Raw genomic sequence first — 12,283 nt, 5'->3', positions numbered from 1 at the left:
CAGCAGATGGTGAGGCAGGAAGGGGGAGGGCGGCCAAACTGGTCTTCAAAGGCAGAGAAGGACATTTGAAGCACCCAGCAACACCCCCACATCCTGCAACCCCAGACAATTAGGTGCCCCCTTGATTAGATTAGGAGAGGGCAGGAGAGGGGTGTGTTTATGATTTTTAGCCACACCAGTGGGTGGGCTCAGCCAGATGTAACCTCCAAAAATCAGATTCATCCATGTTGGATTTTTAGAGACTGTTGCCTTCTGGGATGGATTTTTGCCACACTTCCCAGGAAGTAGTCATCACAGGGGGACGACCCTGTCCCTGATTGGAGAACTAGGACCCCCCTGTTTTACACCCAGGAGCAAGGATAAAACTGGCAGACCTGCACCCACACCTCAGATCCCCTCCAGAATTCAACAAGAAAGGAACTAAAGAAGAAGAAGGACTGCCCTGCTGGACCCCTGGCCTGCACCTGGACCCTGCACTCAGAAGGACTGCACCAGCTGCACACTTGGGCTTCACCACAAGAAGGACTTTGCCTGGCTTCAACTGGTTCAAGGAGGGACTCCCTGTTTGCTACAGGTGAAAAATTGCTAACCAGAGTCCCCTGCACCAACTCCTGAAGAAAGCGACCAGCTGACCACTGTCCAGTGGCCAAAAAGGAGTTTGCGCCAGGTGCATTCTGGGAGTTGAAGTCCGCACCCCCCAAGGACCATCACAGAACTTCTGGACCCTTGGGGTGAGCTGTGGACCCCAAAAGAACCTTAAAAGAACATCTGGGTGAAGCCCCAGAAGTTTGGAAAAGATTTGAGAATTTTTGGAAAAAAGCTCCAGAGAGGGACCGACCCGCCGCGGAAATTCTAGCCGGCTTGCCTCAACCGCGACCCGGCCTGACTTCGTGGTTCGTCCCAGTAAAGAAAAACATCCAAAAAAGAGAATAAGTCCGAACGTAAAAAGTTGACCGGGACCTCCCAGCCATCGTATCCGAGAAGGGCTCCATGGACGTCGGATCAAGATCCAGGTTTACCCCGGTCGAAGGATTTTCATCTCGAAAAAACGACTAAGTCCGAAGGTAAAAGTCTCCACCGAGGAAACCCACATCGAGTATCCGGACAAGGGCTCCAGGAGGTCGGATACAACTGGCAGGTTCGTCCCGGTGAAGAAAAACTTCAAAATAAAGACTAAGTCAGAAGGTAACTTTTTAACCGAGGCCTCCCGCGACCTGTAGCCGAGCAGGGCTCCATCGCGGTCGGCCTGAAAGTTTGACTTTGCCCCGGTCGAGGTGCAACCAGATGACCCGATTGGCGCTTTTTGTTTCTAAGCGCTAGAAAAGTAATAATTCTTTAAAAAATCATATCTCCGGTTCCCCTGAACCGATTTTAATCGTTTTTGTGTCATTTTAAAGATAAAAATATAAACTATTGTTATAAATTGGTTTTGGATTTTTAAACTGTTTCCTGTGTTTTATTAAATTACTGTTTTGTGATATTTGAATGCTTTACACTTTGTCTCCTAAGTTAAGCCTTGACGCTCGTTGCCAAGCTACCAAGGGTTGAGCTGGGATTAATTTACTGAGACCTAACTGTACCTATGTGGAGGTTAGTGGCTTGTTGCTAGGTGTAGGTACCTACCTGCCCTACCAATAACCCATTTTCCAACATATTGTATTACATTTTTTTGTGAATAATTAAAAAATGAATAAAATAATGTGTGTTGAGATATTTTCTGATACAAAGAAAGTAAGGTTTGTATAATATTATACAAACAAAAAAATTTATAAAGATTTTACCAAATTTAACACGTCTATTGGCTAAACACAATAAACAGTTTGCCCACAAAAAACAAATAAACGACTACCATCTAATTGCTAGAAATACAGCTATATGGATTTATTTTCTATTTGAAATTGGATCATTTTTGTAAAACAAGATACACCACAAAGAGTGAAATACATGCTACCCAATTTTTCAAAAATGTCAAAATGGAAACAATTGAAAGAACACAACATTAGGGAGTACTTGACTTACAAATAGAATGTATAATGAAAAAATAAACAGTAGAAATTAAAATAAAAACATCCACTATGAAGAAACAATGCACTGTTACATTTCTGTAGCAAGTGCTCCTTCCAATATAAAAGCAACACAAATGGGAGTCATTAGCCACATCTTTGGTCTGTCTTCATGTTTTGCACACATATTATGTGCAGATAAAAAAACATAAAATTTCTTTAGATAAGCTATATATGACGACTCAAGACTAGAACTACAGTTTGAGACATGCTCAACAGGTCATTCACCTTTAACTCAGAAGCATTCACATCACTCCATGACTAAGAGTTAATGTACAGATATTGTTCACAAACCCACTGCATCGATGATCAGGAAACTTGCAATGCATGTCACTCCATCATCAATTTCTATTCAAGAAAACAATATACCCAGCAATGGCTTGCTAGTGCCCCAGCAAATGACGGGGTGACATGACTTAGCTGTGACAAACAATGGCATATTAATATTCATTAAGTAATTTAGCTTACATTTTCTAAGATAACATTTATGAATCTAATTTGAAGACATTTGAACTACAATGCTTTTTACAGTTATTTACTAAATACATTGTTAAATATCCCGAAAAATGTAGTAGCATTAGTAGAAAATATAAATAAAACATGTTAATTATTAATTATATTTGTACATTGTACTTTATTGCACTTACCATCAGGCAAAGAAGTTTTCAATGAGTTCACACCTGAGGTCAAAGCCCTCATTCTCATCAGTTCCAAGTTCCCATCAGAAGTCACCATCACGGATGTGCAGCACATAATATAACACAAATATCTGGCAGACCTTCCCAGGAAAGTAGAGGAGGGCCCCTCCAGAGTTGTCCAGACACCGTAAAAAGGAGAAAGAAGCAGATGTTTGGGCCTCTTGTGACTCAAACATTTACTCCAGAGGGCTCAATGTTCTCACAGGGCCTAAATTAAATGGACTTCTCCTGGCATTGTAGGGATTCTCAGTGATGTTTAAAGCTATGTATGCATAAATATAAATATTTGAAAAATAAATGCCACTACAACAATAATGTTAACATTTAACAATGAGCCAGGTTTGAATTGGTGCAAGGTCTGCCATCTGTAGTGGTGTGCAGCTCCTATAAAGCATTTGCAAATTATAGGATGAGCCAGGAAATCTTGAACACACTCTGGTGAGGTAGAGATCTGATATGCAAACCACCTGTACATTGTTGGAGAGCAAATATGTCTTTTTGAAGTCACTTGCAGCCAGGTCATTAGGCGGCATCAGTGCAACGTAACTTCCGTCTTTGCCTCCCAAACCATAAAACTCAGCCTTTGATATTGTCGAGTGTAACATTATCTATTGGAAATTGAATGTATTCATTTGCATCCGGACTTAGCTGAGGATAGCAGAAAAAAAGATTACTGCAACATCCAGTAGGCGATTGGGGTAGTTAACTGTTTACTGAAGGAGTTTGTTGCATAGAAATGTAACACTGTGATTATCTTCAAAATAGGTGGAATGGCAGTTGGATTTCTTATGTCCAGCAACAGTACTGAATTTAATTGTAGTGCTAAGACTTTTATTTGTGGCATGGTTCAGCCTGTTCTTCATAATTATGTGCCTTTCATACATTGTTTCCAGATCAGGAAGTGGGTTGAAGACTCTTTCTTGGCATTACCATATTTGCAATACATGAGTGCAATGGGTAAATATTGTATTTTACACTGGGGTGCTGGTAATAAATGAAACCTCACACATTAAACATGAATTTACATAATAAGGCAAATAATTCATCACATACTTGAGCTAATTCTTTTTATATTTATAGAGGAGCATTTATTTGCACAACTGATGAAAACTCTAGTCCTGTATTTGTCACTTATAAAACAATTTGAATGGTGCCTTTTTCTTGTAACAAAAATTAACCTATTAACTTAGAGACAAGATTAGCAAGTTAATATGTATGCTATTTGCTTTGCCTTATGTTTTTTATTCATTTATGATTTTGTTTGTTAACTTAGTCACTGTAGACATACATTACAGCATGGTTCACTTTTCTCTGTATTTTGAATGCTGGTCATTCTAGTTGATTTTGACAAAAGGCCAGTCACAGAAGGTGTATGCTTGCTGTGATTTCAGATTACCAGTCTGTCATATAGTCAGGCCTAACAAAGACTGACAATGAAGTTATATGTTGGAAGACGTAACATAATGAATGACTGACATATTCAATGAGGACACTGGATAAACAAGAGTACTCTGTACTTACCTTTTTGAGCATCCTCTGTGCTATATTAGTTAAAGTACTGCAGGATTGACGCAATACGTCAAAGATGTGCAAGCATCCAATGATGTAATTTTTTGCCACACTAATGTACACTTTTCTTAGGCCATTTTGTCACTTTGCTCTTAACCTTCAAGGGTAGCTGATATCCTCATTATTTCCAATATTATTGTGTTTCTGCAGAGACACAAAATGGCTGAGGGTACATATGAAACAAACCCCAACTTCACAAAGAAAGAACTTGGTATCCTTGCGGAGGAGGAACTTTCCAACAATATCCAGCTGTGTGGCCCAGCAGAATGTCAGGTAAGCTCCAGACCTGAAAAGGTCTAAAACGAAAATGCCTGATTTCTTCAAAATAATTGTGTTTTGAGAACAGTAATCTCACATTTATTTAAAATTACATTGAAAAGCATGCTCATGTGAAACAACAGTTTTTTTTAACTACTTGCAATGCTAAACACATGACACGGGGCAACTGTATAGAAGCCAATGTATGTTCTAATGTGTGTGTTTACTTTTATTGTGTTTGTTTGAACACTTAAAAATGAATGATCTCAAGATGTTGTAGTAAATATACAACTGTACAATAAGTGAAGGATTTTACATCTCATTATGTAAATGTTTCATAAACATCTTCCCACAACCTACTTAGAGATAAAATTGAGAAAAGTTTATCACTGTTAAGGACGTGCACACCCAGACTCTGGCATAAGGAAACGGTGTGGTGTGCATGTACAACAGCTGCAACAGTGGCACAAATGGAAGCATCAATGGTGTCACTATTTTATGACATAGCACTATCTTAGCCAAGGTACACCTTTGTTGTCGTAATTAACTTTATTCCATTTCGCTGCATTTTGTTATCTAAAAAATGATTTCACTACATTTATTCAGTGACCATACATTTATTCATTTTTGGGCTTTTTAGTCTCTGACATTTTCAAATGCTACAAGTTATATAGAAAACATAATGGTCTATAGTAACATAGTAAAATAATTCATAATGCAACATATGCTGTATGCATAGAAAATAAGATTAAACTTTTAAATGCATTAGTAATATAGTGTAGTGCCATCACATAGTCATGCTTTAAAATTTAAATCAAAATTAATGAATGTGCATGAGTCTGCTCAAAAATGTCATCATACTAGATTGTGTACTGGCCACATGAAGAATTTCCACAAATTTGCCATACCAAATAATAAGTATATATTTTAAGTTATTTTATATAGTAATTCATGACATTATATGACATTCAATTGTCTTGAAACTTAACAAATATCACTTAATAAAAATACTAATTACACTTACTCTTTGTGGATCATCCCCCCTTAAAAGAAAAACATCTGGAAGGCCATTGGCATGCAAGTGCTGAAGATGGGGGTCCATAAGCCCTACAGCATCCACTGCAGGCCCTCAGCCGTAGACTCCCCTCCCTACACTAACAAAACTGGGAAGTCCTCCCAAAAAAAAGTGGGTGCAGTAGTTGCTGACCACCACGACGCTACATATTCTGGCTGTGGCCTACCCTGATTAGCAGAGTGAACTGAAGGACATGGAACAGCAACAATGGGGTATGTGTACAAAGCCATAATACCTTCCATGTTGCTATTAAAAAAAATCCTTACTTTTAGCAGCTTCTACACTCACATCAGAAATGCTAATATGTAATTTATAGTTTGGTGTTGGGTTTATCCAAAGGTTACTCTGTCTCTATCCTGTTGTAGGAAACTGGATTATTATCTGGGGAGATGCGACTGGCCACAGCACGTAAAAGTAACAACTCTTGTTAGGGTGAACTCTAAAAAAGTAATCCAATTAACCTGAGCTCGATCCCTTGGTAACTATTGCACAAAGTAGACAAACTTAACTTAGGTCATGTGTAAAATATTTATGTAGAACCAAAACAGTAATAAAGTCAAAACCATAAGAAAAAAAAATCCCAAAAAGAAACATAATGTGAGTTTAAATAAATAAAAGGACACAGAAACAAAAACAAAAACAATAAGGTGAAATTGAGATATGTATTTTAAAACATGTTCATAAATATAGTGCCAAAAAGTGCAAAGGGTCAGTAGTTGTGGTAGACCACGACCTAGGTGTGATTTGTGACAGACTGCAATGAAGTGCGGGTTAGATATACCAAGTAGATTGGTCCAGCAGAAGCGTGAAAGCTGGACAGTTTGAAAGAGTCCCATGTAGAAAGGGATTTTGTCATTTAAAAAAAAAAATGTGTTGACATTACTTCTAGGTCCCAATACAGAATGGAACTTTGACATTTTTTCAGAGTTGTCTGAACCTTAGAGCTTTAGAAAGCTGAAATTCAATCTGACACCGTTGACCTGCCGGTTGGATAGTTTTACTGCAAGTCCCCCTGAAGCCTTGGAGCAAATGCTTCCAAAAGCTTCCAACCTTTCTTCAGGTGCCCAAAAGTATCACGTGGTTCAGTTATAAGAACCACCCAGGACCTCTGACGAGGGTATTTAGAGACTCCCAGAGTGTCAGATAGAGGCCAACATCAAAGTCTAGTCCATGTTTACTTACCACTGGTCAGATAAGCACTTTAGAGACAAGGGGCCAGAAGTATGAAGGTGTGCAATTGTGAATTCCAAATAGCGATTTTTACCGAATCGCTATTTGGGATTCGCAAAATGCGATGAAACAAGGCACTTGCAGAATTTGTTGCACTGAGATTTAAAATGGGGTCCCTGTACCTGTTCTGGGCTCATTTTGGTCAGCCTGACCTTTTGACTTTGTCCTGGTCTGACAGGTTCTCATTATCCTAATGAGACTACTGGATTTGGGCGGCAGAATCACCTGTACTGCGGGGTACTGAGTCTGATTCTGCACCATGTGACACCTGTTGGCCTAATCTGGGTTTTGCTCCAGCTAACTAGCAGTGCCTCATCTCCACCCAAGAGCAGGATGATTGGGGCAACCGGGTGCATGACATAAATGACTCACTCAGATCTCATCCGTTTTTCTCAGTTACATTAGTCTCACGTATGCAAGGACAATCAGAGGCAGAGTATAGTTCAGTAAGGTTTTATTGAACTAACTGCATCTTAGATAATAAGGCATGGAAATAGCTTTTGAGGCCTTGTATGGACATGATAACATGATCTACACATGATCTACACATCCTACATTTAAGTACCAATCTATCTTGTGGCCTACAATGCTTACACAGGGGGTTACTTACTCATATTTAAATGGGATATTTTGACATTTCAACCTGCAAGGTTTACATTCTACCAGGTAGACTACAAGGGGGTGACGGCAATCTACATTTTGCATGCCCACTTGTGAATAGCACAATATGTGTTGCAGTCCACATGTGTGTTTTAACTCCCAGGCCCTGAGTACATTATCTACACCAAATGCTTCGGACGTATCAGCATGGTAAATGTTTCAACCAAGAATTATGCATTTTTGAACATATTTAAAGGGGAGTACATCCATTTTGCTATTGGTTAGCAGGGGTAAAGTGTACAGAGTTCATAAATATGAAAAACGTAGGGTTCAGAAAAAGACTAAAATTCTGGTATTACAGAGCAAAAATGACATAGATCCTACACAAGGAGTATGAGTATATACCATGTGTATAAAAGTGATACCAACACCTTTATCTTTACCCAATAATAACATTAGTAGGTTTTGTGTTTTGACAGATATGGCAGACTATGAATAAAATATTAGGCAGAAAAAGAGATTTCATGTTCATTTACAAAGCATATACCAATTCGAATGTGTTGGGCAAAAAATATGGGCCGCTTTTACATACATATTTTGCTGGGCTACTATGTCACATGTCACAAGCTTTACATACATTCCATTTACGTTAATTCAGGTGTTATTGCATAAAACACTCTTGCTAAGGCTAGCAGAATGTCCTTAACATTTGTAATTGAGCAAGCAGCATTCAAAATTAACAATCAGGCCAACACACAGAACGGACATAGGCTGGAGTTGTCTTTCGCCTGGGCATTTTTCCCCTGACCCATCCACCAATCAATGATCTCTTAGGAGGTACTTGAAGTCCTTAAAAGACTTTCTATGTGGCAGACAATATTGCCGAATGCCATCCAGGGTGTCAGTCAAGTGATCATCATCCTTGATTCATCTCTGTCCACCTTACATAGAGGTTTACCTACTACTATAGCCTCGAGTGGGGCTATAAAATGGCCCCAGGACTCCTGATTGTGGAGGATAAAGTCTTGAGATGCCTCCTTGCTGTTTCCCAATCTACACCTTCATTTGTGGTGCATGGAGAATCAGGCACAAGCTATATTTCGGATTTGTTGTCTATCCACCCTTTGTTAAGATAGATCTCAATTTGGACCAACACTGCATTGGAGTTAAATAGGGAAATTTTTAGGGATTTGTTTGCACCAAAATGGAGCCAAATTAATTCCATGGTGTAATTATATTAGGCTTACTTGTGGGGAAAGATTGGGAGAGGGGACCTGTTGTGGATGAAAAAACACTTCCGTGTTTGAGCTGAGGCCGCAAGAGAAAGTATGGAGCTAGTTAAGCCCTCAATTTGTGCTTATGTTATCATTTCCACCAACAACCTTGTCAAACCTTACCTCACTTTTCTCAATAATTTTCATCACCGCTTTTTGGTGACTGGATTTAGGTTGAACTTACTGCACTTGCTCTTAGCAGATCTTTTAGGTTTGAACATATTCAAGAACCTAGCACCATGCTGCTGTGATAATATTTCTGTTCAGGATACCTTGTACTTCACCCTGTTCTATGAATTTTATATTGGTCCCTGTTGCCAATTCATTTTACCTCTTTTAAGAGGGAAGCAATTTAGTCAGGCTAAACAATGAAGTAATATTTTATATTTTTTCTTTGGTAGGTACTGTATCATATTTTCAACTGTTGCTCTGGTTTCTTAATTGTGTTATGCATTTTAACTTTGATGTACTGTATGTATCTTTTATGGTTTTAACTAACCAGTTAAAGATTATTTTGACTAGTTCAGCCTTCTTTGGTATGAGTGCCACCTTCTACCCACATTTCCCCCCAACACCATTCTCTCATCCCACATCCAAATGCCGACCCTATTTCAACACCTGACGCTATTCCACATCTCAGCCCCTTGCCACTTTATTTTTTTATAAACAGATTTGTATTAGCAGATATTTCACATCGCTACAGGTATCTGAGTTCTATAGTCTAGCTCTGTGATTCTGCATAAATTTGATTTTCAACAACAAAACAATACAATTAGATAGATAGACAAGGGTTCGACCCTCCTCCTGATTCCCTCCCCTCCTTTCTTCAGTCAGTGCCAGAGGCATTGAAAGAGTATTGTGGCCATGGTGCATTGTTCTCTGTTTCAGTCACATGTGACATGGCATAGTGGGTACGTTCATGCTATGGCGGTTTGTTGGCAGGTGAGGACGGAACACCTCCGTGATCCGGGGAGGTGTAGTCATTGAACATCCTCAGAGTGATACATGTGTTAGGATTTATCTGGAGATGAATTTGGGGATCTATTGTCCAAATTTTTCAGGTTATCCACCAGTGTCTCCTATGCTTATAATGGTCTCGGCCCTCTTTTGGCTTCCCTGAGTAGGGAGTCTCCTTTATAGGTTGGTCATTTTTCCAATTTCATAAGCCACCTATCTACACTATTTTTCCAATTTCATAAGCCACCTATCTACACTTGTGCCTCTTGAGTGTTTCCAGTTCATGGTGATTTCTCGCTTGGCTAGGACATAGGCCAAATCCTGGAACTTCCTGGTCACTTTCGTCTTGGGTGTGTGGGGGAATCAGCCCAACAGTGTCCCAGTGTAAAAGGGACCTCTTTATCAATGATTTCTGTTATTGTATATGTGACCTCCTACCAATATGTTCATAGGTAATGGGAGTCCCACAACATGTGTTTGAATTCTGCCCCCACTGCCCTGCACCAAGGGCAAGCTGTTCCCTCTGTGTGAAAATGTTGATTGATCTTTCCCGAGGTCAGATATGCCCTGTGTAATATAAAGTAGCTTATTAATTTACATCTATCATTTCTGGAGACTTTTGGTGTTCTTTCCAAGATAGATTCTCAAGCTCTGGCCGGTGTCTGGATGCCTCAGTCCTCATCCCATTTAAGTTTCAAGGAGTCCAAAGGGTAGGGCATGTCTTCACATATTCAGCTGTAGAGATTCGTAACTGCCTTATGCGTCCCCGACGAAATTGGTAGATATTGACTAGTAGTCTGTGATTTGGATTCATCAAGGCCTGCTCCCCAGTGTCATCTGATAGCTGCAGTGATTGCTCCAAAAAATAGAAAATTTACTCTCAGCAAGTCAAATTCACTTCTAAAGTCCTCAAACAGAAGTTGCGTTCCTTCTCTAAGTAGGCTACCTATTTCTGTCACCCCTGCTTCAGTCCAGGTATCTAGTTACTCCCAGTTAGCCCCATGTGGAAAGACCCACAGGAATGATAGGGGAAAGTCAGTGGAACAGGGAACATTTGCCTTGGTTTTGCTCAGGTAACATGCCCAGCACTGGATAATTACCCTCAACTGGGACGTGACCTCTCTTTGTAATCGTACTGTTCTCAGTAAGACTTCTGTCTTTCTTGTTATTGAGTGGGTGAAAGGCCTCACTGAAACCCGTCGGGTTAATCTACTCACCAGCCACTAGGTGAACCAATGGAACTGTGATGTTAGATAATAAGATTTAAATTCAGGGAATGCCAGTCCATATTTAGTCAGAGTCACCCATCTTTGGCCTGTTCCCCAAAGAAAGGCAGTTGATAGTGTATCTAATTCCTAGAATATAGACTTGGGTATCTGCACAGAGAGGACCTTGAAATAGTAAAGCAGGCGTGGTGAAATTATAATTTTAAGGAGAGCTACCCTTCCAGCAAAGGACAGAGGTAGAGTTTGCCGGAAGGCCATAGCTGTGCGAGTGGAGTGAACCACTTGTCCCACGTCCCCATCAAGTAAAGCCAGCTTATCATGATATTTTTTAGTACCCAGATGTGGGAGGCAACATTGTTCCCAGTTCAATGGGCCTAAGTTGGCCGATAGTTTGTTGTCTGGTGTCATGTGGAAGAGGATTTTTGCAAGGTCACTATGAGGCCTGAAAGAACTCCAAACTTTGACAACATGAGTTGGGAGCCTATCAGGTCGCTCTGCATGTTTTCCAGGAAGATAATCAGATCATCTGCATACAGAGCTATGTGAAGGTATGTCTCCTTGATGTGTATTTCTCTATATACTTGACCCCCAAGTGCCATGTTAGATAATGGTTTCATGGCCAGCGCAAGTAAAATAAGGGACAGATGACAATCCTGTCTGCTACCCCCCACTGTATAACTTGCTGAGATCACATGACCGATGCAGACTCTGGCTATTGGGGTAGTTTAAAGCAATTGTACTTATGCTATATAATCTGCACCAAGTCCCATTTTGTTCATTACATTACAAAGAAAGCTGCATTCCAGGGTATCAAAAGCCTTCTCAATATCTACTGCCAGTACTCCTGCCCCGGTTTTATCATATGAGGGATCAGTCATAACAGCCATAAATGGTGAACATTTACAGCTGTGTTGTGGCCTGCAATAAATCCCGATTGGTCAGGGTGGACCAGTCTAGTCGCTGGGGAAAAGTCACCGAAGACCAACTAACCAGCACCCTCGACAAAAACCCACCACCCGACTCCACCGACCCGGACTCCGCCGCCATCAACCTCCAACAATGGATCCTCAACTGCGCCAACATCCTAGCACCACTCAAGAGACCCACCGTCAACCAAGAAAAGAAAAAAAACAGCCTGGTTCACAGACGAACTGACCACCTCCAAACGCACCTGCCAGAAACTCAAGAATAAATTGATCCTCGAGCGCACACCCGACAACCTTGCTACCCTCAAGGAAGCCAACCGCTAACACCACCAACTGATCTGACTCGCCAAACGCTCCCACTTCACAGAATGCCTTAACAACAACGCACACAACTGCAAGGAACTCTT

This window comes from Pleurodeles waltl, chromosome 4_1, assembly GCF_031143425.1.
Source record: "Pleurodeles waltl isolate 20211129_DDA chromosome 4_1, aPleWal1.hap1.20221129, whole genome shotgun sequence".
In the NCBI taxonomy this organism is placed as follows: domain Eukaryota; kingdom Metazoa; phylum Chordata; class Amphibia; order Caudata; family Salamandridae; genus Pleurodeles; species Pleurodeles waltl.
The sequence above is the reverse complement of the archived record's forward strand: the minus strand, read 5'-3'. Positions refer to the sequence as shown.